We start from the raw sequence: 25,139 nt of genomic DNA on the forward strand, positions 1-25,139 counted from the left end.
CTTAGGAATGTAAATTTTGATCAAACTTTTAATGCAAATAGTTTCATCGCGAGTTTCTGTGTTGTATATTTTTAAAAATTTTAGAGGTAGAAAAAGATATTAATTAGAGACGTCAACGGGATTGGAATATATAAGTTTTAATTTATAACGTAATTATTAGAATGTAGTTATCAGAAACTGATTTGATAACATTTCGAAATTAAAGCATTTTTGTGTGCATTATTTCCCTTTATTGGTCTTGAATAAAATTACGTGTATGGAAAAGTAATAAAGTTAAAAAATTGTACGTAAAATGATTTCGCATTGTCGCTATGACGTTGAAATAAAAACGATGTTTAATGTAAAATCGCGTAGCGTCACGAACATTTGATATATTTTGACGTTACGCCGCGACGTACGTTTTAACGTAAAAATACGTCGCGACGTTCTGTCAACGACTTGACAAATGGTCGATGAGTGCCTGTGGCAGGAAGAAGAGAGCGCGAAAACCCAACAAATCGTCTTCAGCGCGAAGCGGGCGCGCTTTCTTTGGTGACGCATTCGCTGTTATAAGCTGGATAAGTCTCAAGATGTGAGACGACAGACACAAAATATACGTCCATCAAGTTCTTCGCCCAATTCTTAAGGAAAATAGATCTGGCACAATGAAGTGCTCCTAGTTTCAACTAATGGTATACCATTAGTCGAAACGTCACATCTGTAAGAGGATTTAAATTCAAATACTAATGAAAGGGAGGAGGAACTATCGCAAAGTTTTCTTTCTCCTTATTCGCCCCGATCGTACAAACTCTCCAACCGCTTGGCAATTTTTCTGAATATCCAATTTGTCGTTCGTACACGATTGCTGAAGATTTATCACCTCGAGTAATCTATATTCATTTCAACAACGATCCACTTTCTTATTCTGATGCAAGCTTTTTCTACTTTACACAGATTTTATAATCAATACATTATCTTTCCGATTTTGCAATTTAACAGTGATTTTACCTATTTTAGAATTTACATATCTCTAATTTTTGAATTTTAAATCCTTTTTAACCGTTACGTTATATGGAATGTATTTGATGTTATGAATATTAATATCTACATCAGGGTTGTATATGCCGTACGCTTGAAGATTGTATCTACACGGATTACTTATGTATTGTTCAATTTTTTTATATAAATAATATAAGCAACATAAATTATCATAAATTGGATAACACAATACAAAAAAAGTAATGAAGTAGTTAAATAAGATTGTTAATATATCTGATTTTAATATTGATAAAATCAAATATATTATATTAAAAATTAAACAACAGAGTATATTTTTCATTATTTCTGATAGAATCCGGATTTTTAATGCTTATTGTGTACAAACATGACACGTAAAACATAATTTATATTATATATATGTAGATTATTTAATTTTTTACGCATAAACATCTAGTTCTGATCAATATTGAATGCACAATAATTCCTTTTTTTTAATTACTTTTTTTTTTTGAACTTTTATACATTATTTTGTGGTTTCAAAGTTTAATTATCTGCAATATAAATATACGACATACACGCATAAATAATTTTTTAAACAAGTTGCATTAAATATAATATGCTACATCGATCTTACATTGAAACGGTGAAATTTTATGTAATATTCTCCACGTCACGTTTTCTTGTCTCTGGTGAACTATCACTAGAATTCTGGATAGAGGGAAATTAATGGGCAAACCTACATTGCTTTCCAATTATCGCAGCTACGAATTGTGTATTTTTTGTTAGCCGTTTTATCGTTTTATCGTATCATTCTACTTGCTCGTATTTTATTTCATTCTTCTGTCTATGAAAGAGAACTATCAAAAGAACTATCAAAAGAAAATTGCACAAAATATTTTAGCTTTCGTAAAACGTGCTAGCGACGCACGCGCTCACGTATGTATAATAACTTTATTCTTTATCGAACCCTCTGGTCACTCCGACAGTCGTCAAAGAACAAAACCGACGATTTTATTTTTAAATGAAATACACACACGTCTATGCGTATAATAACCATCTACCCCTTAAATTAATGTCGAAGTCCATTTTCTAATAAATCTCCATGTTATGCTCCAATTTTTTAGTACGCGAATGGCTTGATATTAAATCATCAACGCACGTAAATAACGTTATCGAGCACATGAAAATCTAGCCCATAGATCGCATATTTTTTCGTGTACGTGATATCCGTTTAATTATGAAAACGGCTATGACGCAATTTTTGTGTAAACCGGCGCGGCGCGGTAGCTACGGGCCGTTTCCAACTTTCGTATTTGAGTGCTAAAAAAAAATCGAATCAGCTCAAAAACATGCGACATGCAAATTCATACGTGCAAGTAACTGAGCTCTCTCGTATGTACATGAACTTGTCTTTCTTTCGGGCCGTTCCTATTTCCTAACGAAAACATTTCGCGCCTGAATCGTCATAGACTTTGGCGAACGAGTTGTGTTGTGTCCGTGAAATCATATGCAGATGCAACTCGCAGGATAACAGCAACACCGTGCATTGGGAGTTTGCATATTTTCCACATACATGTGCGTCGCAACGGACGAATGCGTTGAATAAGGATGCGTCACGACGACGTCGAACTTGGTTCCGGCGGAATACGGCATTCGTTAGCGCCGGTATAACGTAACGGCTGAATGACCTAATGAACCGTGCGTGCGTCCAACACCGGATTCCTAATTAGATCTGGCTTGTACAGCATGGCATTGTCCTGTCGCGCGTATTAATAAACGGTACAATGGCATGTCCATCATAGTTAGAACATGCTTCATTTAATATTAATAATTGAGCTCAATTTTTAAATACGTATGACAGTTGCTTAGTCAAAAGGTGACATATTTAATCTTAACGGGGGCACTTTTTTTATTCTACAGATTTTTATTAACATTTGTATGTTTTATTAATATTTATATGCTTTATCATTGATTATAAATTTAAAGTTTTTTGATTTATGCAAGTTGTTATATTTTATTAAATTATACAATATGTACATATTAGTTAAATGCCAAAGAAACATTAAAAGATTGAAGAAAAAAGATGGGGCATTTATATCTCTGTAAGGTAAATTTTTTTAAATAGAAAAATTATAAACAAGAGACTCTGTAATTCTTATTTTCTCGATTAATTGTAATATTTATTTATGTAATATCATTGCACAAAAAGCGATTGATTTCGGGAAAATTGAATATTTTATATATATTTCTATTTATATTTATAGAATATAAATGTTATTTAATAATTGATCATTAGGTCATAATAACGCTTTGGTTGAAAATTAAGTTTAGATTCCGCAGAAATTTCTTGGTTTGATCTAATTACAGCCATAAAAAATGTCTGCTTAATTAGTTTTAAATTAAATAAAATCATTACGAAATAATTTCTAATATAAATTTAAATTGAAATTGAGTTACATCACTTTAAAAAATTGGGTATTTTTTTTCTAAGAATTCAATATCTGAAATATGATAGTGCATTTTTACCATTAAAATTTTCACATTTTTATTGAATTTTCATCGCAGTTTTATTAAAAGTAAACTTTAGAAATAGGTCATTGGAAATTGTTAAAATATTAAAACATGCTAAAATATAAGATAATAATTTATAATAAGGTAATTATTTACGTAATTTTATACAAAATATAAAGTGTTGTAAACTAAGAAATTTTATACAAAATATTTATTTATATACTGTTCATACCGAATTTATCTGATGAGAACGTAGAATTCAAATTATGCAACAATATTACATGTGGGCATAATATTAACATAATACAATGAAAACATATAATAGTTAATTTACATATAAATGAAAAACAAAGATTACATTTTACTAAGAAGAAAAGAGAAAACTTTTCCATAAAAAAATTAATAATGAATATTATAAAATCTTGATGAAAAGTTTCTTATACATGTGTGTGTAAATATCACATAAGCATTACTTAGAATATTTTAATATCTTACCTGACTATATTATAGTAAAATAATTAAAAATATATACATATAATAAAAGAAGCCTTGAATGATACGGTACATCACAAGACTTTTATTACTAGTCAGGTTTCTCATTCTATTGATAGAGGGATTTCATTTGCCGACAAGTATAATAAATCGTAAAATCCGATTACCGCGCCCTTCGTTACGGAATCGATGTGATAAGCCATCACGCCATCGCGGAAATCGAATAATGAGATCGCGATGAAGTTTAAAGACACGCGGTATTTCTGAAGGACTACAAACTGAAAAAGGGAGGAAAGGCGCGGCAGAGAGCTAGAAATCCATCGACGCAGTAAGAAAGCCCAAGGTGGCTCGTGCATTAAGTGATCCATCCGTGACAGAGATACAGAGCTCTCTGTCCACGGGAGATAATTTTATATTCTCCCCTTGGCCTCGTACTCGCAGTCTGCCACGACGTTACTTCACCTGTTGGTTGCTTGACGTTTCGCTTGGCCTCCCTCGACGTATACGTAATATTGATCCGGCCACCACTCGGAGGGAGGTAAGGTGGGTTCCGGCTGTCCTGCAAGACCTCAGCCACGAGTATAACGTGACTCGGGTGTATAATCACGATCGCCCCCCGACTGGTATTCAAGGAAGACAGAACCAAAAGAATGGTCCCCGTAAGGAGATGACCCATATCCCTAGATTGGCCAATTATACACCTTGGAACAGGTTGCCGCCGCTTGTTGTAACAAAATATCGCGAATAATGCAAGGATTGCATCCCATCGCGGTACAAGTAAAAGAGAAACTACGTGCTAAACAAACATGCCATAACAGCACGATGGGTGGGTACGCTTTGTGTTCCATTTGTACCTCTGCGCTCGAATCTGCAAGCGCTAGATCTCTCCATACATACACACATGCAAATTTAATTTAGGACATTTAAATATAAAATAAAATTTATATCTATTAATACGTATATATTTTCTCTTGTTATTCTGAAAAGTGTAGCAATGTTATCTTTACCGCGATATAGAAACGAAAATAACGTAGAAATAGAGCTTGATATTCTAACCAACGATGTTAATCGGCGAAAAAATAAGAATCTTTTCTTTTTCCTCGAAAATATTAAAATCGTGTTGATAACCCAGCCGCTCGCTTTCGTGTTTTCCATTTTCGCTGTGTTCGCATGGTAAAGATTAAGAAAACGAGGCAGCTTCGCAAACTTCCACGAGGTTTCTCGCACTTAATTACCCACGTCGGAATTGAATTCGCGGCCTATTTAATTCGCCCATGAATTCCGAATCGCGTTGCTTCCATCTGTATCACGCGATGTATTTCAACTGTAATACGGAAGAAACATCAAGATGTAACGCGGGTAATCAGTCTCGACAAAACAACGAAGCATTTAGCAACAGGCGAACCAGATTTTCGTGTACTCTCTCTACATTACGTACGCCACTTAACGTAACCGTTGTTGGGTAAATAAATAAAGGTAAATTTTGTGTAAATGCTGATATTTAGGTTGTATTCTACCATTCGGTTTGTTATTAAAATTAAATTGAGATAATTACTTGTATTCAAAATATAATTTGTCATATTTCTTATACGTTAGTTGCACGGACTTGAGCAAACAGCTATGAGCAACGGTAGTTTAATTAACGTTTTTTTTTTATAATATACAATGTTAAATAAAACTAGCAATTACGTCTTGCGTGTAAGATGTAATTGCATTGCACTATGTAAGGTGATGATTTTTATTCTTTTTTTCTTCGTTCTTTTGTTCAATAAGAAATTCACTTTATAAACAATGTATAAAAAATTCTTCAGTTTAATTCATCACAATTTGTAGCCGCAATATGCGTTATTTCTATGAAAAAGGGTAATATTCTGAAAATTCCTTGCAACTATTTACATTTTTAGAAAAAGGTGCTTTTCATAATAAAAATAAAATTTATTTTTCATCAGTTACCGCGGCATTGGTAATAATAAATAGTTGTATTTGATACTTTTGTCGCATAATTTAAGCATCCGTCCGATGCTTCGATTATTATCATCTGAAGCGCAAACACGTTTGCTGTTAAAATCAATTATTACGCAAAACAAGATAATTTTGTATGTAAATCCGTTGAGAGAGCGCACTTTAATTTTTGCGTATAAAATAAAAGTGCATATATCTCTCCCTTTTTCTCTTTCCTTTTTTACGAGTCGCATTAAAAAAAATATTACAAATCCTATTATATAGAATGGATAATTCTGAAAAAGCAAATATACGTGGTCAGTTTTTGTATTATCACAAGATAACTTATTTTAATTCTTTCTAATTAAAAATATAAATTTTTATATAGAAAAATTTGCAAATAAGAAGCGATATTTTATCCAGAATATTCTGAAATAGCAAGAATCTGTTATGTAGTATTAGAGATATATGAAAAGGTTAAACTTTTGGAAAAAAATTAAGTGTTTTAAATAATATACGTGAAAGAATGAAACATCACTAGACTTTCATTACGGGATCATAATGTTATGCCGTTAATTTTTATGATTCTTCCCGCGACATATCTTATTTTACGAGAAATGATGAAAATTATTGTCTCCTCTATAAAGTTATTTATCTAAGTTAGTCATCATAAAACATGACTTGATTTTATATTAGTTTAAAAAGAAAATTTAATATTTGTTTTTCTTTTTTAATTTGATTTGTTTTATAAAGCTTTGTGACTATTTTTAAGATTTAAAGTAGAGAATAAAATAGAGATTTAGTTTTTTCTGCATAAAAAATTTTTTTTTATTGTTTCAATATCGTAATGTTATGACAAGCTTATCCTTATTTAATAGTATTTTGAAACAAAAATATAAAATAACAAAATTTATATTTATTATTATTTTTAGCAAAGTAGATTGTCAAAAAGGAGATATACGTATATTTTGTCCTTAATAAAACTACACTAGCTTAAATAAATAGTGATTATTTATAAATTACTCGACTCAATTCCGCTCGTATCAATGTTATCAAAGCTAAAAACGAATTTTGCTGGTAGAATAATCTCATGTTGGCAAAGATGCATCGCATACGTGCAATAAGCTTCGCGAAAAATCGTTACCAGGCTTAACCTCGTTCTCTACTTCAGTGATATACGTGAACATTTACGATGTCATCGAAGCCGCAAGCATCGTACCGCTCGCAATAAAATGTGTCAGATATTTTCCCAGGAATTTTCGAAAAATTGTATTTTCTAAGGCACACGACAACTTTCTGAACATGTAAAATCCCGAGAAAGAAATCTTAGAATCCGCAAAATAAGATAACAGTCCGTAGATTATGCAAGTAGACACGTCTAAATATATTTTTGAAAAACATTTTTTTTAAATGCATATTTTCTAAATGAATTGTAATACAAAATGACAACATAATTTTTTCTGTAAAACGAGAGTTAAATGAAAGTTTTAGTTATATTTTAGTTTCAGTTATAATATTTTAATAAATTTTCTAATTTATATGCCGTTTTTCGTAATGAAATAATTATGGAATAACTACTTAGACTTTATATTCTTTGTGGGTATTAGCTTTAACTCAGATGATTTGGTTTGAACAAAATTTCAATGTTTTACGTGAAAGGAAAGGGTATATTTAATTACAAAAAATATATATGCATATTGGAAAGAGATATTTATTAAACTATTAAAATTAAAAGAAAAGCGTTTTCAAGTTGTTAAAAGCATTTGCATATGAAATTATTTAGATGCTTATATGTATTTTCATTCAAATAAATTTTATAATGAAATAATTCAATTATCTGCTTTTATTAAAACGTACGGTTGGCGATCAGAAAGGGAATTGTTAATTAAACGTGTATGAGATATTATAAAATATTGCGCCCGATGTATTAATCCATTGCCCAATATCGACACGTGATTGTATTAATTTGTTATGTCAGCTGCGTTGCCAAAAAATACATAACTGTAAGCCGCATCTGCGTCCACAGTAATACCCTACGTCATAAAAAAGAAATAAAATTTGCCACGTTTATTTTATAACGTTGGCGATGTATTACGTCTTGTTACTGTTTTAATGTTCTTATTTGTCTACGTGTTATTGTAGTTCTGGCCCTCCAGACAATACCCGCCATGTATCATATTGTTAAACCCTACATCTTTCTTCCTAGTCGTTATCACTTTCACGGATGTTCTCTCGTAATAAGAGGCACTTTTAGCTTCGTATTTTAAGCACATTTTATAACATCGATTTTTGCACACATTTTTGATAGAAATAATATCGGTGTGAATAATATTTGTAATATTATATAACACAGTTTTTACATAAAGATAACATATAACTTTCCGTACGTAATACGTTATGAAATTTGTAATTGGTAACCTTATTTTTTGTGTAAAGAATATTGATTTTGGTAATTGAATTTAGTAATTGAATTATTTGATTTTTGATAATTTAGCCAATTGCAGAGTCACGGACATAACAATAATTCAGTTGAAGAAACGCTGAGAAAACAAATAGTACTCACTAAACGTAATGCGAATATGAAGAAGGTTGCCAGAGTTCTATTTTGTAGAACATATCTGTGCAGCATAATCTTTTAGGGAAGCATAATCAAATAACAATGTAGGATTTGTGTTAGCAAAAGAAAAATAGTAAGTACGCTGAAAGAATTTATAACCAACATTATTTGCAAAAAGAATTTAATTATCTCTTATCAATTACATGTATTAATTAATTGTAACCGCAATATTTTGAGTTAAAGACATTATCTTGTACTACATTAATTAAATTATACTTTTTTATTCCAAGTTTACTTTATTTATGAAAAAGATTTTGGAAGTTTATTTTGCACTTTTAATATTTAGATATACAATATTTATAAATCTATTTATAAAAATGTAATTTAATATTCTTTATATAAGTATATCTCTCTTTATCTCATTTTATGAAAGATAATTTGTTCTTACTAAATACAGAGTATTACAAATAAACGCGTATGAACTATCGACTATCAGAATTTGTACACTAAAGCTGACAAGTTCTCTGAGCAAGCTGGCCTCCAAATTTGATTAAACTGTACAGAGAAATTTGTATCTCGGAAATCCCGTGCGAATCAGAATTACAACGTCTAATTTATTCGTGTAGCTATAGGAATATCAGAATTATAACATTTTGCATGAAAAATGTGTTTTACATGAATAATTACGATAATTCTAACTGAAACAAAAGAAAGTTATTAAATAACTGGAATTTAGAAACAAATGGTCCTATTTTTGCGATTGAAGGAAAAGAATATTTTATTGTGACAATAAAATTGTCATTATTATTGCACATTTTTAATAAAAATATTGAACTTTATATAAAAGCTGCTTTAATTAATTTCTTTATATTACAATAAAATTTATTTTATTGGTACAATAGAAAAATCTGGCCAAGTAAATGTGTTTGCTGAAATACAAATGTACTGTTAAAATTTAATTTGCTACTAAAGCAAAGTAAATCTGGCCTGAGTAAATAATGTTTTTATTTTATTTTTACAATAAACCTGTTATTGCAATAAAGTTTTAATTGTTTTAACAACAGAATAAGAATTACTTTATGTTATACCAAAATATAATTTATAGATTTAATACAAAAATTTTAGCGAATAAAATCAATATTAAGTTCTTTCATTGTCCATGACGATAAATGATAAAATTTGGTATAATGGCATAAAAAAATATGTGTATAATCTTTTCTTCATATGGCGAACTCTTATCAATTAAATTTCTAAATTTATTATTATTGCATTATACCTATAAAAAATTGTAATATGGAATTTGTTGTTAACATTATTTTTTATGCAAATAATATTGATTATTTTTATAGGCATAAATATTCGTACAACATTATATTAATTACAACTCCTTACGTTTTCTTTAACACATGGAGTTTTCTCAATAATACTGTATGTTAACGTTACATACTAGTCACTATCCAGTTTTTTATTTTCAAAAAAATTTGACTTTGGTATGTGATAAAACGTGTCCAACAAAAGTATCTTGAAATATCTCGAGGATTGAAGCAACGTTACGCATAGTACGAGCAACTCTGTAGCTGCATAGAATCAAGTATCAGATAGTAATCCGGGTTAAGTTCTGGTTTAAGTCTCGGGTTAAATACGTGGTCACCCTAGATTTGCCGCAAGAGTTCGTAGCTTTAGTCTTGGTACTCATATTTCATAGTAGCAGCTTGCATAGAGGAACGGTAAAGATTTCCTGTAGCGGAAAATCTCTTTCTCTTTTTCTCTCTGGCCTCTAAAATTTCAAAGATTTATAACCTATTTTATTTATCAGAGCTTAGGCATATGCCTAAAAAATATCACGTTTGAAAAGGATTATGATTGGCTGTAATAAAATTTTTATAATTTTTGCAATAATAAAACGTGCGTTATGAAACTAACATCGCGACAGTAATTTTCTTAATATGTCTTAAAAAAATATTTTGTACAATTTTTAATACACCTGTTTTTTAATTTACAAGTAATCTGTTCATCAATTTACGAGTTAATAATAAAAACTAGTTATTAATTAAAAATTTTTTAATTAGTGTACGCTCTGATGAAATTACTTTACCAATATGTGTATGATGCACTAACAAGAATGAATAACATTCTTGGTAATCTTTCCGTGTAATTAATATTCGTGCACATGTTACGCGATTATTCCCTGCGGGAACGGTGCGATGTCCTAACTTGGAAAAGTTATAATCATAATCGTACAGTTACTATTTTAAACATACGCATATTATAATTGATGCCGTGGTCTAGACTCCGACCATCGTTAAAAAAGACTCATGCATGTGCTTCCTTTGGCCATAAATAACAATTAGCGCTCGGAACTCTCTGCAATGTTAACTAGGATTAGCAATGGCCTCCGTTTCTCTCGTGAGTAAAATTAAAATATTCCGGCAGCGTCCAATTATAATTCCCTTACTCACTAACCAAGTTCCCAATTGGCATTATAAATATATATATATATATATATATATATATATATATATATATATATATATATAACATTGCATGACAAATAATTACACTATGTAATTAATCACAGGCGAACAAAGTTTTCACCAATATCGTAATTGGTACACTAGATGTTATTAAATATTGTTACACTACGTAGCGATGTGATGATGACATTTATTAATTATTATTTATATTCGCGTGAATTTAAATGCTATTTACTATAGAGGAATAAAATGGAGTATGAGATAGAGCAATAATTCGAAATAAAATAATTTAATACTATTTTATATGTGTAACTGAGCAGGGAATTTAAATAATTTTATAATTTGACAATCAACGAATTGTTTTTACATTTTAGCACTTTAAATGTATATATAATGCCATAAAATAACGCGAAGTTCTTTAATGCGTGAACTTTCTTTGTTCGAAGTAAATAAACGAATTGATGAATAGTAAGGCTAACTATAATTGTCACTTTACAATGTTGCGCATTGTCTATTCTACGAATCACTTCAGTTAATGGCAGACTTATATTTATTTTACAAGATAATCTTATTAAGGCAAATAAAATATTTACGATGTTTTCTCCACTTGGAAAGCTGCATGCAACACGTTGAGACAGTGTGGTCTGCGATAATGGCACCGAAACATTAATTAGTTAGCATGTCTGACTGCCAACGCTGGTTTGCCGATCGTAGACTAATTGTGAGAGAAACCTATTGTGTTCGTGATGGTTGAGAAAGAGAGAGAGAGAGAGAGAGAGAATTTAGAATAAATAATAAGATTAATAATGCTCCAATTGCATTAGACTCGCGTTTCTCTACAAAGGGAATGGAATTGTGTTGCCAAATATCGTTACGGTAAAATTGCAGTAATAATTTTGTAATACTCTAAGAATACGTTTGGAATAATAGAACGCAGAGATAATTACTCACAAAAGAAATGTTTATGAATATTTTATTAAGAAATCAATTTTTATGATATCTATCCTATTGTGTTACTTACATGATATAGCAAAGCTAAATCGTTACATGATTATTGATAGCTTATAAAAAAAATAATAGTATTATTATTGAGAAAATATTTACGTAGAACGCTCTTCTTTTTATTAAAATGCGACAATATCTTGTGATATTATCTTTTATTGAAATATTAATTAATTTCATCATTAACGCAATTGTCAATTTTATTTGAGCATGAACATTATTGAGTTAATTTTCATTTGTATTCCTATCAGGTAATTTATGTTGCCTAATTATTAGTTATTACAAGCGCAATAGTATGATAAAATTTATTTATTGTTTTTATGGACGATAACCAAATACTAAATTTGTAAACAATAATAAGAGAACATAAATCGATACATGAAAACACAATTAATTAAGAATAAACTTTATTTATTTATGTTTGAATCTTAATGCTGTTATTTTTGTGTAATTTAAAAAAAAATTTAATTTGCAAAACAAGATAGCAGTAGGAATGGTCGAATGCTCAATAAATAAGGGAACGTTTGCCTCTTTTATAAGATCTGCTTGAGCGAGACCGTAATGTAAAGCTAAATCCGAAGCGAAATTTAAGCAGAGACATTAAACAGTGTTAAAATAAAAAGAAACTGGGAGAAAATTAGTATACCGAAACGTAAATTATGATTTCGATTGTATTTCATCGTACAATCCTGCATATTTATCTTTGAAAAGCTTTGTAAGCCATAACGATTTCCGATATCGAACCTGGCATAGGTGTGACACGAATACCGCTCAAGTTTTATTCGTTACACCAGTGTATCTCTGTGTTTGGTTGAAATGTGACTAGAATTACATGTCACAATTTTTACAACAGTGTCGGCGATTCTATTTCCGAGACAGGAAAGAAAATCTTTTTAGTAATATGCGCGTCATGACAAGAATAACGGTTTTACAATATTCTACCACCATCGTCGTACGCAATTTCCCTTTGATGATATTCCTATAAAAACATTTTTGTTAACAAAATTAGAAAAAAACTCATTTTATTATGATCTTAATCTTCATTCACGTAACTTATTAAGTTTTAATTTTAAGTAATCGTGATGATTACAATAAAAAATTTTATTTAATTGAAATTTATTTAAAATTGTATAAACGTTTACATTTTCGAATTTTTAAATTTATTTCTTAAAAAGCAATTTTCTATATTTAATTTCACAAATAAACATTTTGTAATAGATTTATGTTTTATTAATACAAATTATTCATTCTTGCTTAGAGAAATTAAAAAACACTCTCATTACAGCGCGACGTGACATATTCGACTGGGGAATGGCCAAAGAAACCGAAAGAAACTACAATTGTTTTGATGCATCTGATGTATTGATGTATTGATTTGTGCGCCTCTAGCAAGCGACTGTTTCAATTATTACAGGCAACGATCCGCCTTGACCTGTGTAGGCACAGCCCGAAATGACTGAACTAATTGGACGATATCCGGTAGTACAGATGAAGCATTAAATATTATCGTTTGTGATATAGTTCAGAAACAGCCGATTATCCTAATTACCTTTTCGCGAGCATTAAATTCCATGATGGCCATGTGTGTCGCAGCGCGAAAATTGATTTCTAGCGCGAGATACTAGTGATTTTCGTATTTGAGGACGAATATACGATGATGGATGATGCTTGTAGGCAGAGAGAGACAGAAACCAGTGCGGCGCAGCGGCTGCCGAGACGCAAACGGCTAGTCACGCCTCATAGTAATTAGAAATCGATACGCCGCGGCGCCGTTATGTTTTTCTTTATCGCTCGCGACGAGGGAATAAGAAATAAGTCTTGTATATATGCAAATATTGTTGCTTTTATAATAGTTTCATTATCAGGTGGATGAATGCGCGGTTAAAAAATGAGAGGCGAAAATTACTTTGTGTATTATTAATCTTCGCTTCTCTCTATCCACGCGAAGCGCTAAAACGAATTTTCCAGAACATTCCTTTTGAAACGGAGAAACATAACCGACAGTAATATATCATGATAAAATAGTGCACTTAAAAGGGATAGTCATAAAAGCTCACCTTGCGGATGATTTAAAGTTTCAAAGTATCAATTGTTAACGTTTTTATTTTTTTCGAGTTGTTTATAAAAAGATGCTCCTCTAATGGTTTCGATATAATTTTACGGAGAAGTAGAACCGTTGCAGAAGTGACAAACCCTATATTTTTTTGTTTTTACCCTACTATTTTACAATAAGCTTTCGAAGCTATGAAAAGCTTGACTAAAATCATTTCATTGTTTCTACGTTTAGATAGGATGCAATATATTGTACTTGCGGAATTGTCTCGACCGAACGCGGATTTCATTCACGTGCAGCATCAACATCAGCATCAGTATCACGTAGCGTCGCGGTGCGGGCATGGTAGCTGCCATCTAACGCAGCAAAGCCGACGTAGTTAGGAAACGATACGTGTCGCGAGAGATACCGGCGTAATTGAGGAGAAATGATCGTGCTCGTAACGGCCCGTGATCCGTAGACAGTATTCTCCTAAAGATTTAATCGGAGTTTAATCGAATTTGAAACGCGTGGACGCTCGGACTCATTTACAAGGAAGTTCTAAAGAACATCCGTAAAAATTTTTTAAGTCCCGCCGAGCAATCAATTCGAGGAGCGTTAGCGCGGTGAGCACGGGTATCGATCGCGAACGTAACTGTTCCGATGATGAGCGCCTTCGAAACTCGAGGAAAATTACACGCCATAACAATATGCATTAAGGCTAATGGTTAGAACAGGCTTCACACGCGATCTAAAATCACAACGGATCTCACCTATCACTTTTAACGACATTATTTGACGTTTTAGAAATCGATATTTCTGACAAGAGCTTACTGGAATGTTATCATCTCAACTATTCAATTTTTGATTTGAAATATTGATATAGTCGTGCGGCTACTTTAGTTTTAAAGACAAACGGAGTTGTCGCAGAGTAAGGGATGCGCTTACTAAACCATGGAAAAGAAAAAAATATTACAGACAGAAATTCGTGAATTTTAAATAATCAGACAATTCTCTAAATCCTCGTTACGAAAAATTCGGCTTATGAAATATATAATAATAAATCAGCGTATTTGTGAATATACGTTTCTGATTTGACGGTTTCTGATGTGACAATGATAAATCTGAATCCTGCTCTGATATATGTATAAGCTGCATCAGGAAAGCATATAAAATTTTTCCTAAACAAATAGAGAAACGTCTGCTCTAAATGATGAATTATTAGAAATGCGGGATGTTGCGCAAGAAGAAAATTAATATACGCGCGTCACTGTTTGATGCAAGGCATCGTTATGTTGTGTCAATGGACTTTGTGCGGCTGCGAACAATAGCTCACGTTGAATAAACCGAGACAAGCCGGTTGAATCCTAAGAGCCCAGTCTTACGCATTGAAAGCATAAAATATACCATCAAATATACCGTAAAATATATGAAAATACGAAGCAGCTGGTGTGCGCCTGTATTTACGCTTCGCTTCACCATCTTTCGACTTACGGTGGTCACGTAGCTAAATCCTCCCGGACGAATAGAATTAACTGCTCGATTATATTCTCGGATATAATTAATTCATTTATGTCCCGCTCACGTGACCCACAAGCAAGATTAGCGTCCTCTAGAGACTATGGAAATTGATTCTATGTACGTTTGGTAGGAAGGTAGTTTTGCCTTGAATAAATATATAAATTTTTTAGCGCACATTCCAATATTTTTTTAATTATTTTAAAAAGCGCAAAGAATAAATTATCAGTATTAAAAATATGATTTCTTATTAAATATGAAAAATATATAATTTAGTCCGAGTTTTGATATTTGATTCAATTAATTTATGAATTTAAAATCAAGTTAATAAAAAGAAATTTTACGAGATTGTAGAAAATATACACTCTTCAATATAATATATATATGAATTTTATTATACTATGCTACATAATAAAACTTTTAACGGATTTACAGGTTTCTGTTATATCTGTGTGAAACATTGTTGTTGAACGCAAAAAGATTATTTGCGTACAGTTACTATGAGGATACGTCAGTGTTATTCGAATTAACGGATTTACAGGTTTCTGTTATATCTGTGTGAAACATTGTTGTTGAACGCAAAAAGATTATTTGCGTACAGTTACTATGAGGATACGTCAGTGTTATTCGAAATAACAATGTTATAACAACGTTACGGATTTGAGACACGAATTTTCCGCACAAAAAGTTGTCAAAATTATCGTAAAATTATTGCGACTAGCTGAATCTAACTTTCACGAGGCGAGTTGGAATATCCAATAATAATGCTACGTATTCTTGTCAGATGCACCAAAAGCTGTCCTTTTCGCTAACGTTTTGGCTAACGATAAGTTGTAAAACCGGGCTGGCTACGAACACACACTTTTTTGTCGCTTGCATTGCGTTAAATATTTAAACAGACATCCGATGTTGTACGTAGCGAGACTGACAAGACCTTTTCCGCGCTACGCAAATTAAGCCCCGAGGGTGTCGTCAAGGTGAAAATTGGAGAGCACGAGCGAAGATGGTTCTTCATCTCGGAAAGATACGCTTAGCTGACTGTAATTCCTCTGACTTTGTTATTCCACTAGAAACAAAATAGCGGAGTGACGTTGCGCAGGAACGATTAGCTTCCTCTTCGCATCGGTCATCTCTGTTTATTAGATTGAGCGGCTTCTACCGTTTTACTTCGGATAAATACGAATAACATATTCTTGAGTAGTTTAATTTCTTCTGCGATGCAGTCACGGATTGTCATGCTCTCTCGAGGATTTGCGTATTCCGAGCACGTGTCACAAATGCAGTAGTTAAGGAAACTCGCTCTTGCAGAGAAGAGATCCTTACTACATATTATATGCATAATTTCTCCAGACACGTGTTTAGACAGTGTTACCTTAAGATGATGCCGGAATGAAAACACAATTAAAAAATTTCAAATAAACATATATTTAATCCTTTCGTATTTATCACATCTTGAATGCGTTTCACATATCTTTCATTCATCATGCGCAAAAGGCAAAGTACGATTAACAAGAAGTGAAATTGCGTAAATTGCAGTTATTGTTTATAATATGTGAAACAAGATTTGATATTTCACTGTCTTGATTATGTTGAATAAGTAGCAATTACTTGGTTCGATAATAAATCGCATGTGATAGCATCAAGATTCACGATGTAAATTATATGCAACGTATACAATAGTAACGATATTATTTTATATCGTAACTAAAGAGAAATACGTTTTATATCCGGATAATTATTTTTGTTTCAAGCGCATCGCAATTATACATTAATCACAATTGATTAAAAGATTTTTCTCGAATAATTCAATATAATTGTTCGTCCCAATAATCTTTGACGAACGAAACTCCGGTATGATTAGTCGGTGAAACATATTTGTCGTAGAAATTGAAGGTCACCGGGAGAAGCAACGAACGACAGAGAAATGCAGTTTTTGGAACGTTTTATGTAAATCACAGACGAGAAATTGAGGCACACGCGAACGCCACGTCCGGCGCATAGAGCCGTCCGGAACTTTTTAATTAACGTTATGCGACGACATTATTTATCGCGTTGGATCCAGGAGGACCCCTACGGTTTTATCACATTATACACACACACACACACGTGCAGAGTTAACATGGCGCATGCGTCTCGGTCAAATGAGAATTCACTTCCGCCTCATTTATCTGAATAATAGAACATGCGCGATATGAGTTACGTCTCGCGTGTTATAATTGCGGCGCAAACACTGTATCTTCCTTCGTGCGCCAATAGCGCCGTTTATAATTTGGCCGCTGTGATATTGATCGATATTATGTTGACGTGCGCTTTTTTGTTTTTGAAGCAATTTCAATACACATTTACGACAGCGAAGCTTGTAACAATAGATAGGGAAAAAAAGATGAAGAAAGAAAAAAAACAAGCTCGTATCTCATCTCACCCTATTTTCGTGTCTTCTTCCGTTATAATTATATCGTCTTTTTTTATTTAGAGACAGTATTCAAACCAGAGTTTTTAAACAGGCTGTTCCAATGTAGGTGCGTATCTTTAAATACATTTTTAAGCTGAGGGCTCATTCGTGTAATCAAATTCTAAATTAAAATTCAGTCAACTCAATTGAAGACTAAACAAAATCTATAGATAATTGTTTTGCTGTTTATTTTATTTCAATTTGTGAAGACGCGGTTTGCATCATTAAAGATATTAAAATACTTTTTGCCCAAAGTTAATCATCCTTCTACGAAGAACTCGGTATTTTTCCTTGCTTTTCTTTCTTTTTTACCCTAACGACAATCCGGCGTCGTTTTCATTCGTATTCTTGTACAAATTACGAGAATTGGGAAATAAATATCGGCTTACGCGCGCAGATATTGTTCGTCGTCTGGTCAACCGCGAAATGTATCATATACGGTACTCGGGATGGTTTCATTTTCAGATTAGTTTTAAAGTACTTCGCATGCATAGAGGATAGACGAAGCGCGACCGAGAGGATGAAGAAAAGAGAGGAAAAGAGGCAAAAGGCGGGTCGCGGCAGCGCGAAACCCAGAGAAAAGGAATAAACTGCGAAACCGCGACGGCAGTAGCGGTAGCCGCGGCAGCCGCGATTCGTCGACGAGATACGTTACTTTGCTCCGTGGATTAAAAAACATTCGTACTTTTTCATGCGCCGCTATCTGCGCGCGACAATAAACGATGAAATATGTAGCCCAGCATGTGGTTCTTTAAAACCCGGTCCATACTATGTTAAATTATCCAAGCGAACCCGTGCGCGCGACATCCAGTCACGTGCGAGATCGATACAAGCTTTTTTTTATAGGCCGTTTCGTATGCGAACCGTGAAAGATACTTTTTCATAGATTCGATTGATGGTCCAGGGCGATTTATGGACAATTGCTGTATATCTTAATATTTCAAGAACGTTTCTCGCATGTTAAGATTTGATGTACATTGGCATTTAAATGTGTTATTCGTATAAACAGAAATACGAAAGAATTATATAATTATTTGAAAAAATTATGTAAATAATATTTCAAATCAATTGTTCATATTTTCGATCATGAGTTTTTTACGTAATGTATTAAAAAAAATTATCTTTTTTTTTAAAAAGGCAATTATTTTTTAATTAGAAAATTGAATTGAATATGATTTATTTCTACACGTTTTAAACAGAACATCAACAAATAAATTACCACTGTCACGCGTAAGCAATTAACTGAGATGATTTTTACAATTTACTCCAGTTAAAAGTCATTGTTATTAGCTACGAGTCGTATGTTATTGAATCTTTTATAATTTATTAATATCTAAGGACGTTATATATATAGATTTAATCAATATTTTCTGAAAAAATGTAAGAAAAAATCAAGAAAATATTAAACAAAAGAAGTATTCTTATTATGCAACTTATTATGCCAATATTTCTAAAAAATAAAAAAAAATCAATTAATAAAATATTTGTATATTGTGAATTTTCGAGTAAAAAATTATTAGAGAAAAAAATGCGAAAAAGTTATAGTAACCTAAAATAATGCTATCCTATAAAGTTATTTACATTGTATTTGTTATTGAAGAATTATTAAGAATGATTTATTTTTATATTTGTTTATTATATTATATAAATATAAAAATTATATGAAATATTTTTGAATAAAAACAAAAATAAATAGTTATAAAAGCATGATATCAATATTTTATATTGAATAAACGAAAAAATAAGTTTATAACACTTTTTAATTCTAACGTTAATTCTAACGTTTAAACATATATTTATATGTATATACATATGCATACAAAATATATGTATTATTTTGAATTTATAATATAATTTCTTATTACACTTGATTGATTTTAGAAGGCAAATGAAACGATTACGATGGGATGTGTTTCTATACCTCTAGCTATAGTTAGTTTCACTAGATCTGTACTACGAAAGTATGAACTAGCACTGTGAATGTCTGAGTCGTAATTTGTTTCTGTTGTATAAATTGGATCTCGGAATCTTTTAATGAAAAACAAATACGTAAATCAGTAAAAAAAAAAAAATATTCTTGGATTGATATCATTTAACATCTATATTACGTATCGGTTCTATTGATCAATTGTATAGCTGCCACGTGAAACAGCGTCACGTGAAAAGTTATAACTCGATTGTGTAGCTAGACATAAAAATAGACGTTGAAGTGTGTGCGGATCTGATGCTATACTACGTAATACTGCATGAAACTCTTCTTCGGTGACTGCTTTATTTACTCGCTTCCATGACCGATATGTCGCGATATTGCAGAAACGGTAAGTTTTGTCAACAAAAGAACTCTCATGAAGACAAAACTCGATAAAAACGCAACGCAAAGAGTCGTTGATAAAAATTGATAATACGAAGAATACTTCAATTTAGATATTGAAGTTTTGCGTGCGCGCGCGCGCGCGTGTGTGTGTGTGTGTGTGTGTGTGTGTGTGTGTGTGTGTTCACACCAAGAGACGCGGTATAAAAATAACAGGATAATCAATGTTATCACTGTGGAAATATCGCATACTTCTGGTAATAAAGGCAACTTGAGATTGTATTATTGTGCGATATAGTCATACTTGGAACGGATCATTACTCATCTCTCTTTGTACGAATATTATTTATTCTCTTTCAGGAGCCCAATTAAAATATTGCGCTAAATTAAGAGAGATGAAAGTACCTTGCACAAATACGTTATTCGTAGAAAAATTATAGCGACTCTTTCTTTTGAGGATAAAGGTTGAGTTCTCGTCGCACAGTTCTGCGTATCCAAACATTATTACGGGATGTCGTTTATTATCTGTGGTACTTATTTACTCTCCAGATTTCTTTTGTAAGCACGACAAATGCGATTTTTTTTTCCGCAAATTTATCGCTGGTATGCGTTTTAAGTATAACAGTATACGAATCAGAAATATTTCCAAGATTATGAATTATTTAACGCATCGTGAACGCACACATACATACACATTTACGACTTTTTCGAGCACTTTACGAAATTTTCTATAATATGAGCTCAATTGTATTTCTATTGATACTTGAAGGTAGAGAACACCGTAATTTAAGTTACCATCTTGGATCTATGTTAATCCGCCTATTACACTGTCGGATCGTAGTAAGACAGTACACGTCGCGTACTGTGTCCTAATTAGTCTTAAATTGACTGCTGTTGCACACCGTCGTGTACATATACTACAGTAATCTGGCATTAATGCGCCTGCTTAATAGACTTGGTCCGGATCCATTATAAGCAAATATTATCTCAAAATATCTCTCGTCGCAGTTCTTGTCAATATTTTCGTGAACTTGCTCGAGTGAGAAAGAAGATGTACGATTAAATGAATTAAAGACAAATAGAATTAAAGGAATTTTGTTGTTTCTTCTTGTCTTAACGTTTTAATGGCTTTATACTTTAATTTATCATCCACGATAAACGTGTTACCACATCGAAGTTCATATAATACGTATCTAAAATTTTCCGTGCGTCGGAAAACGTTTTCCTTTACTTGTTTGTGTATATATTACTAATGTTTGCAGTATCAAAACAAAAATTTACGATCTTGAGAAGTAACTAATTTTTTATTTAAAAAATATAGAAAAGTATACATATATAATACTAAATAGAAAGATTATATAATAGTTACTCGTTTTACATATAAAACGTGTTATATATAGCCATTCGATTTAACAGAATAATTACAGATAATTTTGTTATATTAAATACAGTTACCTAAGCTTTAATTAAAGCTTCAATAACATATTATTATGTATTAAATAATTGTGTAAAATTTAATTATACGTCGCTTGTGCAGTAGCACGTACCTTCATGTCGATCAATTTAATTTTTGACACATTTTTCATACGAGATGGTCGAGCGACCAAATCGTATTAAACTTTCAATCCAATCACTCTGCATAAATAAGTGAACAAATTTTTTTCTGTTTTTATTGAATGAAGTTGTGTCTATCTCGTGGCAACAATACATGGCAGATTCATGTTGCTGCAAAGAGGTGCAGGACAATCGAAACTTTTGTTCGAATAGCTTTGAAACTTTAGATCTCCTGGCATCTACGAACAATATGACTTTTTTGCGGAGGAAAAACCGATTCGATTTTCCGCGATGCATTGTCCTGCAGACAGTAGTTTTGCTATATATTATACAAACATCTCTTTTCCCCCGAATGCGTACAACTTCCTATAATTTGAAGTATGTAGACACTTTGTAACCTACAATATGACCCATATGCATAATATTGTTAGAATGCAAATATTTAAATATAAAAGTTAACAATAAATACGTGACACGTGGTTTGCAATACTCGCAGTGTATATATTACGTGTTTGTAATATGCATTCTGACATGCTTAAACAACTTCATCAGCTTGGTACAAAATTGCTTTCAGCTCTCGTTTCCAAGATGTAGCGATAATAACGCTTTACACGGCAAATTAGTAATTTTATTTATAGCGATGCATTTTTACATTATTGCCATTGAACTGTTAATAAAGCACTACGTTAATTAATTCTTTCAGCATTTTAGAAAATTGTTTGCTCTATTCGTAATATTGTGATTAGAAAGAATAAGACAAAATTAAACTGTTCATAAACTTTTATCGATAATAATAATAAATTTTCATGTTATTTTAATACTTCTTGTAAACGTTGAAGAAGAAATTGTAGTTTTGGTAAAATAGATAATGTAGCTTTGAAATCAATGGAAATACTTTTGGCAAAATGTCAGAGAAAAAAAATATTAAAAAAATACAAATGAAAATGTGTGCAATATCTATTATTTGCATATTTTTGATTTTTAGAAAATTTATTTTCTGCTGAAGAGAATTTTTATTATCAAAATTTTTGAATAATTACTGTGATTTGCGATAACATATAATATCCAAAAATACTGGATTTGTATTAATTCTTTATGTTACATTGATGAAAAGAGAGAGAAAGAGACGAAAAAAAACGCGTAATGCGGTGTCACAAAAGATATGTTTCCTGCGTGGGTTTCTTTCCGTAATCCGATCTTCGTAGTTCATGGAGCACACTGTTCATCCATTAATTTCGCCGCGTATACTACAGGGCTCCAACTCTGCGAAATATATTCCACGTCAGTTCGCGTATACACTTGGGAGGGCCACAGCGAAATCAGAGAGTTGCAAGAGTAGTACTCCGACGGGTTTACGTGGACAAACGCAATTGTAATAAAATCTCCACGACACTGTCCAATAGAGTGCGACGAACTCGTTCTCGATTATTGTTTCTAGAATTTCATTCATTACGTATGACAATACCGTTGATTTGCGATATCAAAGTACACGTGTTCGGTGTTCCACTGCAATTCCTCCCACTTCGATTAACGTTAATTAACATGGCGTTTAACGGAAAATCACGTTACACGCTTTGAGCATACCACAGTGTAATTTGTAATGGAGCACAAATTTGGAACAGATGATTTATCGTGTTTTCTACGAGTACGACGCACAATGTTTTGTAAAACTAAAATCTGTAAAAATATATATATGACGTATGGATGTACGATTTTTTATAATTATTGCAAAAATCCATACAAAACAGAAGCTGGGTATTATTCGATTTCGGGTAGAATTTCCAATATCGAGTTGTAAAAGAGTTTTGCTTGATCTTTTTTTTTTTCATCTTCAACACTGAAATAAAAAAAGCTTCTTGGAGCTTCATACGCGAAATTAAATTTTTTCCAAAGCAACACGTAGATAACGAAGAATTCCAGCAGTAGTTGCATATTTATGTTCATAAATCTTTCGCATAAACAGCGATTGCAACGCGGTTTAATATGCATGCATTGCACTTTCATTGTTCTTCTGACAGTCTTGTCCTTATTGCGATTCTAAAATATGCATAAAATTTTATCTGTGATTATCTACGATTCAACAAACATTATTTTCACCGGCAAAACTAGTTTAAGTTTGTTCGTTATTTGTCTGTACCTAATTAAATTTACAAACAAATATAAGAATATTATGTGCAAACAGAAGAAAATAAAAAATGATTGTTTCGAGCTTGTTATATCGACCAAAAAATGGCGAACATAATAAAATCTTATTTGTTCGTATATCACTTTAAAATAAAATCTCCAGTCTTCTCAAAATTACGGCAAATGGTATAAAAAATACAAGAATAGAGAAACATACATTTAAACTATAGTAATTAGATTAGTAATTTTTTTTAACAGAGATTTTAACAACAATATCATTATACATTATGCATGTTTTATATAACTTTATAAAATGTTTTTTCTTCTTTGTCGTGTTATAAAAGTCTCTTGTTTCTTGGTATCACTTCATTATTTCTCTTTGTTTTATTTTTTACAAGCAACATTTGTCCATAATTTTTTTTTTTTTTTTTTGAGTTAAATTTAATTACCTAAAATTTTTTGTAAATAGTCTATCAGTGTTTATAAAGAGATTTTTGTGCTGCTATATTTCTCCCTATTTCTTTTACTTTGTTCCTCCAATTCTTCGACCATGAAAGTGCATTCGTTTACCAATGGAGAAAATAGATGCACAAAATGTCATTCTAGACCATTCCGTTTTAGGATTTCATTTTCTAGTTCATCGGACCGATACTTTTAGTCGTTCTTATCGCGTTGCTTTATTTTGTCAGTCTTTCAAATTGTATACGTACACTTACGAAGGAGTAACGGAAAGGAAAAAGACATACATACATAATGGAAAGTTTTTTTCTCTTTGTACTCTTCCAACTTGAATTATTTCGAGTGCTGGATAAAGATTAATTGAAAATGTACGTAATCCAATGTATAATTATTTTCTTTATATTTATTTATTTTAGTTAGAGATATATGCCTTTCATTAGGCTACTTCCATTTACATTTCTGCTAATTATTTCGCATACGCATATATCATTACAAATAAAATTTACGAGTCTCAGAAGCCGCACCTTTTGTCACGCATTATAACTGTAATTTCTGTGTTATGTGTAAAACATGCGGAAACATATATTTGTGTTACTTTTCTCGAATTAGACGTAATGATGTAAAACGCATTATAGAAATTTGTTTAAAAATGTTTGAAACTTTATAAAAATCAACAAAATTTGAATTAAAATAATTAATAACATGTTTAAAATAAAAATTGAATGATTCTGCGT

General features: G+C 31.6%; 1 protein-coding gene and 1 long non-coding RNA gene across 5 annotated transcripts in view; one reads left to right on the forward strand and one right to left on the reverse strand.

Moving 5' to 3' along the window:
- Positions 1-25,139, reverse strand: part of LOC105193775 (leucine-rich repeat-containing protein let-4) — a 109,048-nt gene that overhangs the window by 19,756 nt on the left and 64,153 nt on the right. The window lies entirely within an intron of this gene.
- Positions 15,866-16,506, forward strand: LOC120356976. Its single transcript, XR_005574173.1, has 2 exons — positions 15,866-15,940; positions 16,047-16,506. It is a non-coding gene; the product is annotated as an uncharacterized LOC120356976 (long non-coding RNA).

Source organism: Solenopsis invicta, chromosome 2 (genome assembly GCF_016802725.1).
Source record: "Solenopsis invicta isolate M01_SB chromosome 2, UNIL_Sinv_3.0, whole genome shotgun sequence".
Taxonomy (NCBI): domain Eukaryota; kingdom Metazoa; phylum Arthropoda; class Insecta; order Hymenoptera; family Formicidae; genus Solenopsis; species Solenopsis invicta.